At 37.1% G+C, this 7,598-nt stretch overlaps 1 pseudogene; it reads right to left on the bottom strand.

The window, feature by feature from the left end:
- Positions 1–2,079: 2,079 nt before the first annotated feature.
- On the bottom strand, positions 2,080–6,624 carry LOC134269859 (uncharacterized; annotated as a pseudogene).
- Positions 6,625–7,598: the final 974 nt, after the last annotated feature.

Genomic DNA, 7,598 nt, shown 5'->3' with positions numbered 1-7,598 from the left:
AAACAGTATAATAGCTGTTTAAATAAGACAAACAATTACGTAAATAAAATGAATATCGCTTTCTAAATAATGGAACTCGCGAGTCGCGACCTTCTTTTTTTCGTTTCCTTCTTTTTTTTTACTTGCTGCAAGATTAGAAAGTGAAAGTAGGGTTTACGGAGGGGCAGACATTGTTGTTATATAAGGTTGTATAGAGCGGAAAATAGTTTAAGACGGGATTGGTGTATAATAAATATGTTGCATTAATATTTTGACAACCGCTTGGTTGAGGCGTTGGACACTTTGAATGAGTTGAAATAAATAAAATAAATATATTTAATGTGATTGGAATATACATAAAATGTAGAGCGAGCCTCTTTGGCATATTGCAAAGCCGTGGGTGGATCATAAGTGGTGTATCTAGGTGGAAGTTCCGAACACGCAGCATACATCAGTTGCAAAGAAGCATCTGTTGGCTCAAAATAACTGCGATCCTCAGAAAATAAAAACATTTGCGCTAAAGCTGTTTTATTTATATTTTTTCTTCATACGGTTGAATTAATATAGGTAAAATTCAAATAAATTTTACATGCAGAATAGAAGACAAAATACCTGGCAACAAAATGACAAAACCTGTCTAAGGAATTGAAAGCATTTGATAATATGTAGGAGAAATTCTAGATAAAAGGAGTTTTGTTTCTCCCTATAGATATAAATGTAAAGTATTTTTAGCGCTTAGAATTTGTTATCCTTGCCGATATAGTTCATACTTTCCTGATACACGGAGCAATGAATTTCAAATTTTCAAGAAAGTTTCTTTTTGGGTCTTGACTACAGTATATCAAACTTTTGTGTCGATCCGAGGTCTACTATGTAATTTAGAGAAATATTCTACAGTGGGGTCTTTATTGCTTTGAAAGAGAAGAAAAGTGGAAAGGGGTTGGGTTTCAGATCTGTCAAGAAGTATAAACTTGGAAATTATTTTGCTATAGCATATGTTTCGAGGACATGTCGCACGGCATCTGCAGACATTTCAAGGTTCGGCATGGAACGTTATGATCTCAAAGAGACACAAAACGAACACAATATCGATGACGTCATAAAAGTGAGATATCATACCTTCTCAGTTGTCAAGAAACACTGTAGTGAAGATAAAGACAGCAAACATTTGGTAAGAATTTCCATAACTTTTATTCTAAGAAATTTATCATTATTCTGTAAAATGAAATAGAGAACCTGTTTCTTGTCTTCCAAATAATAGAAATCGACATGTTTCATACAATCGTCTGATTAATTTTGACTTGACAATAAATATATACAAAGATTAAGAAAAGGGGGGTTGTTTAAATGATATTGCAAAATAAACATTTCCCCCCTTTTTTCTGCAATGTGAGATTTTATTTTTTTTCTTATTTTAGAAAGCATAGAGGATAAGTTGCAAATACTGAAATTCGACAAGCCTTGGTATGTTATGGTGAAGGACCATGAGATGTGTCAGGTAATTTCAACATGCACGTATATCATTCATTCTAACACAAGAACAGTGCTTACAAACTTTGAAAGCTTTTTGTCGTTTAATGACGAGTAAGTGAAATAGATCACAAATGTTCAATTCAAACTTGGTACAAAGCATCCTTGGCTAAAACGGAGTTTAAATTTTTAAATGCAGAGCCAAGTCTCTTTCCAAGGGGAGATAATCAAGGAAAGAAAAAGGTGGGGTCATTTAACAATCTTCTTAAGAACCACTCGACCAGGAAAGCTTAAATCTATGTGAAAGCCTCACGGGGAAGTGAAAATTTACATTGTTAAAATCATGACCCCTTGGGCAGGCATGAAAGAATCATAATCGATTGTAATCATTGCTGTTTTTCAAGTAATCGACAGTAATCTGTAATCGAAGAATACACTGGGTAATTAAAAATTTTATAAGTGCGCTTTAGCGCATGCAATGAAATTAAAATTTTATGAATAAAATTGAAGTAAGGTATAATGATGTATTCTCCCTGGCTTCCGGTAATCCCAACCTATTTAAAGAAAGAGATCTCGCGAGATCTTCCTTCTGACTTTTGGCTGAGTTGAAAAAAGATAATTTTTTTTTTTTTTTTAATAGGAAATACAATGTAACATTCATAAAACTTTAATTTCATTGCAGTAAATTGATAAATGCACAAATAAAATAAGATTTTTTTTTTTTAATTTTGTTATCAAGGTAGTGAAGGTACAAAGTACTAAGTTGTTCACGGACTCAGGACTCTAGCTACTTCTTGCCGCCAAAGGTTGGAGCTCTACAAAACATATAAAATAAATATATGTTGAATCTCAAATGTAATTCATAAACTGAAATAAACATCAAATGTATAATAATACATACATGTACACATGTACCCTTAAAACAAGACTAAAACATTCAGGTAAGTGTATAAGCCCCTAGGGTGTGGAGGGTGGGGGGGCTTATACCTTACTTCAGTTTTATTCATAAAATTTTAATTTCATTGCATGCGCTAAAGCGCACTTATAGAATTTTTAATTTTATTTCATAAAACTGAAGTAAGGTATAATGATGTATGTTTAAAGCCAAATGTTTTAGTTTTGGTTTGATATTATTTACTTCAATCTTAACACAGAATCTGAGAATCCTGAATCATTTTGGACAGGTTTATTGTAGAAAGTGTAGAAAGTACTTGCTGATTTCCAGTTTGCTTTCTCCATGATTTGTTTGACAGATAACCCAAACTTGTTTGCTTTAGATGTACTAGCTCCTCTAGTAGAATGAGCTTTAAAAATATCTGTATTAATCCCTGAATCTTCTAACACTGTTTTGAGCCATCTAGCAATTGTGCAAGACTTAACAGACTTGTGTGGTTTCAAAAAACTAAGAAAAAATTTACTTTCTCCTTTTCTAATAGGTTCTGTGCTCTCTAAATATTGCAAAATATGTTTTCTGACATCAAGTAGTTCACTTTCAAACTGACTGAATACCAACTTCATAGGCTCTTGACCTACCCTTCTTGTTTTAGTCAGCTGCACAACTTTAAACTCTATTTCCTTTGGGTAAATTTGCATATGATTCAAATCTAAATGGTACAATTCTGATGACCTGCAAGCTGTTGACAAAGCCATGAGACTGACAACTTTCAATGTTAACAATTTTAAGCCTAAATTTTCACAAGGCCCTAATGAAATTAGATATTTTAATACAATATCAACATCCCATGTTTGAGTGCATCTGGGCATAGGCGGTCTGCAATTAAACACCCCCGACATAACCTGCTTGATGAGGTTGCTTTGGCCTACTTTAATACCATTGATTTCTGGGTGGAAAGCTGAAATTGCTGATCTATAACTGTTTACAGACCTGTACTCATAACCTTTTTGGAACAATTCTGACAAGAAATTAGCTATATGTTCCAAAGAGGAGAGAAAGGGATTAATATGTCTGCTGTTACACCAGCTAGCCCAGTGTTTCCAGCAGCTGTTGTAAGCTGATTGAGTTCCCTTTCTCCAAGATGCTGCGAGTAATTCAGAAGTGTTTGTTGATAAACCTTGCACCTCTTTATATCGCCTGAAATTTTCCAGGCCACTAATTTCAGTGTTCCTTTGACTATCAGAGGGTGTGGTTTCCCCCCTGGTGACAGAAGAAGGTCTCTCTGTGGTGGTAGAAGAATTGGGTTTACAATTGACATGTTCAATAACATTGGGTAATAAGGTTGTGTCTGCCATGATGGTGTCACAATGACCAACTCTCCCTTCTCTTTCTGGACTTTGGCTATGCATCTCTGTATCAGACAAAATGGTGGAAATGCATAAGCTTTCATCTCTCCCCATTTCGCTAGGAATGCATCTGTTCCCATAGCAAATGGGTCGGGTTTCCAGCTCATGTATTTCTCCAACTGTGCATTTAGCCTGTCCGCAAACAAATCCATTTCTAGAGGACCCCATTGTAAATTTATCTGTGTAAATATCTTTGGGTTCAGTCTCCAGCTGTTTGTGCTCATTGGCGACACATTCCTGCTTTCCCAATCTGCTTTCTGATTGAGAACTCCAGGAAGGTGTTCCGCTGTTAGAGTTATTTTCTTTTCTAGGCAATACTCCCATAGATCTTTTGCTATCTTTGTTAAAATGGGCGATTTTGTCTCCCCCATCTTGTTCACATAAGTAACCGCAGTTACATTGTCCATCCTCAGATGAATGTGTACATTTACCTTGTTCTTTGTCATTGATCTTACAGCAATATTTGCAGCTTTTAGTTCTAAGGCATTTATGTGGAGTTTTTTCTCTATCGGGCTCCATGGACCCCCCCCCCATTTTTTCTTGTGAAAATGGGCAATTGAACCCCCATCCCATTGTGGATGCATCTGTCTCTATCACAAGATCTGGTTCTTTGGTTATTATTTGTTTCCCATTCCAAACCTCTAACTGTTGGATCCACCAAGAAATTTCTGTTTTGCATTCCTGAGATAGTGTGATTTTGTTCTTGTAACTGTTTTCCTTGACAAGACATTTCGTTTTGTACATTTGTAATTCTCTGACATAAAGTGAGGCTGGAATTACTGCCTCTACTGTTGCATTCAATGATCCAACTAAACTTGCCAATTCTTGGATTGTAATGTGGTTGGATCCTAATACGTTTTGGCATTTCATTTTTATGTTCTGAATTTTGTCCTGAGGTAAATAAACACTCATTTCTACTGAATCCACTTTTAGACCCAAAAACTCTATCATTTGTTTGGGTTCTAGCACTGATTTCTTCCAGTTTATCAACCACCCCAGGTTGTGTAATAACCAGATAAGGGAATCTCTGTCCTTCATCAACCCTTCTTTGGTTTGATTCAGCAGTAGAATGTCGTCCAGGTAGATTACCAGTCGAATCCCCATTCTGCGCAGAAATGCTATGATAGGTTTCATAACTTTTGTGAACAGACGGGGACCGGCTGCCAATCCGAAAGGAAGACTCGTGTACTGAAGGAGTTGTCCTCCCCAACTGAATCTCAGGTATTTTCTGTGAGCTTGGTGTATTGGAATGCAAAAGTATGCATCCTTCAGATCTATTTTGCACATGAAGTCGTTTTTTATCATCATGTTTTTCACTACCTGGAAACCTTCCATTTTGAAATGTTCGTAAGTCACAAATTCGTTTAGTCGTTTTAGATTGAAAATGGGACGTGACCCCCCCCCCCCCCCCATCTTTTTTGGGGCGTACAAACAAAGTGCTTATGAACTGAGCTTGAACTATGTTCTTGGGGTCTACAATCTCCACTGCTCTTTTTTGTAACATCTCTTGAATTTCTGCATCTAGAATTTGAAATTCTTTCTCTGAATAATTTATTTTTTGGGACAGATGTTTGACTGGGTGTTTTTAAGAAATCTATTTTGTACCCTTCTAATTCTGTCAAGACTGAAGTGTCTTTTGTAATCTTTTTCCCAATTTGAAACAAAATGCTTTAGTCTGCCCCCCAGTGGGATTTGATTTTGTACAATCTCTCTTAATTTTAATTTTCTACACCTGGGTGGAGATTGTGATGATCCCTCAGAACTTTTGACATTTGTTCTACTACTATCGGTATGTTTACATGTGACGTCATTGACAAACTTAACATACCTCTGTTTCTTTGTAATGGCGCCTCTGCCGGTGCCTCTTGAGTAGCTCGACCCTCTGGACTTTCTCTGATCACCAGAGGGTCCCTGCCGAAAGGGCTGGTCAACACTCTGTCTTGGTTTCTTGTTGACAGGTCTGGCGATGTCCCTCGACATCTCTCGTGCACGCTTTCTGTCTTTCGACTTCCTGTACAGGGTCGTGTAAAAGTCGTTCCCAAACAAGACCGACTCGTCTTGAAATTTTGTCTCGTTTTCACGCAACATGCTCTTTGCTTTCTTGGTACTTTTGAGAATTTTGGCGAGGAAATTCAGTCTTCGTTCATAAAGACACGCAACATTCACTTGACCAATCATGAGTATAGTTTTTTCCAACAAGTTCACCACTTCCACGATTTCCATACTAGACGTAGTGCCCTCATGAGCTTTGTCCATTTCGTCCCAAATTCTAGATAAGGGTCACATGCACTGAGAAACTCGTATCTGTACAAATTTCAGTGAAGAATCGTGCATTTTCAAGAACTTCATAGACTTGTGATCCGCCACTAAGTCCTCGAGATAATCGTCGACATCCGGCGGATTCAAAAATTGGTTGCCTGGTATAGGCGCGTCCTCTAAAATGCGGGAGCGAATTTTCTCCTCAGATAAATGAAGTTTGAAATACTTCTTGGCATACTTTGCTTTACTTTTATCAAGCATGTATTCCGTCTCATCACTGAGCGGATCAAAACGCTTAGCGTCTAGTTCATCACCAGAATCGGCCTGCGGTTCGTCACGGCTATGCGACTGTGTCAATGGCGACTTGTAAGTGAAATCGTCAATTTCGCCCTCCTCTTCTGATGAACTATCATCTTCATAAGGATCGGACGAATCACTGTCGTCTTCACTGTCGATGCTATAACTTCCCCACTTTTTGGGGTCGCCGTCTTGGCCATACAAGAGTTTTTTATCTGCATGATTTGCAGAATTGCCATCTTGGCCCACATCTGCCCCATCTGGGCTACAAACAGGACTATTCATGTCCAAATCAAAAGGCTGCACCAAAGTAAGTAAAAATACTAAGGTTAAACGCAAAATCCACAAGGATTAAAGTAGATAGGTAAAAGATAAAAAATTTCCCAAACGTCTTCATAACGATCTTTGTCTATAGCTCCCTTTTTCAGTCTTTTCTTAAGGATGCCAGAACTTCCCCACTTTTTGGGGTCGCCATCTTGGCCATACAAGAGTTTTTTATCTGCATGATTTGCAGAATTGCCATCTTGGCCCACATCTGCCCCATCTGGGCTACAAACAGGACTATCCATGTCCAAATCAAAAGGCTGCACCAAAGTAAGTAAAAATACTAAGGTTAAACGCAAAATCCACAAGGATTAAAGTAGATAAAAGATAAAAAATTTCGTCTGCTATATCAACGAAGCCAAACGGAAGAAGGAAGATCTCGCGAGATCTCTTTCTTTAAATAGGCTGGGATTACCGGAAGCCAGGGAGAATACATCATTATACCTTACTTCAGTTTTATGAAATAAAATTCGATTACATGTAATCGTAATTTCATCGATTACAGCTAAAATTCACAATGTAATGGTGATTACTTTTTTGAGAACTTTATACATATATAGATACACGTTATAAATTGGGAGAATCAGTTTCAGTTTGTCACAAAACATATCTAATCAAACAATAAATTGTGTTTATATCTGAACTTTTACAAGTTTTTTTTCTTAAGTTTAATCATTTAGGCGCTCTATAACATTTTCAGTAATCGTGTCAATGCCTGTAGCTCCCCGTTGGGCAAGTTGAGGCGTCTCCATATGAGTGAAATGTTCCCAAGAAGGAAGTTTAACAACACACAAATACAAACTGACAACTAGAGATGTCTGTGAAACAGTTATGTCCCGTCCCCCAAATAATTGGAATTTTAAGGGCATCACTCATAACTGTCAAAAATTGCTCAATCGTATCCAAAACAAAACTTGACCTAAATATTCTTATGAAAAATCTATATACAAAATTCAGATATAACAGGC

Source organism: Saccostrea cucullata, unplaced genomic scaffold (genome assembly GCF_032062105.1).
Source record: "Saccostrea cucullata isolate Sc308-1 unplaced genomic scaffold, CSIRO_AGI_Scuc_v1 ctg3413, whole genome shotgun sequence".
Classification (NCBI taxonomy): Eukaryota; Metazoa; Mollusca; class Bivalvia; order Ostreida; family Ostreidae; genus Saccostrea; species Saccostrea cuccullata.
This window is presented reverse-complemented; position numbering and strand designations above follow the sequence as displayed.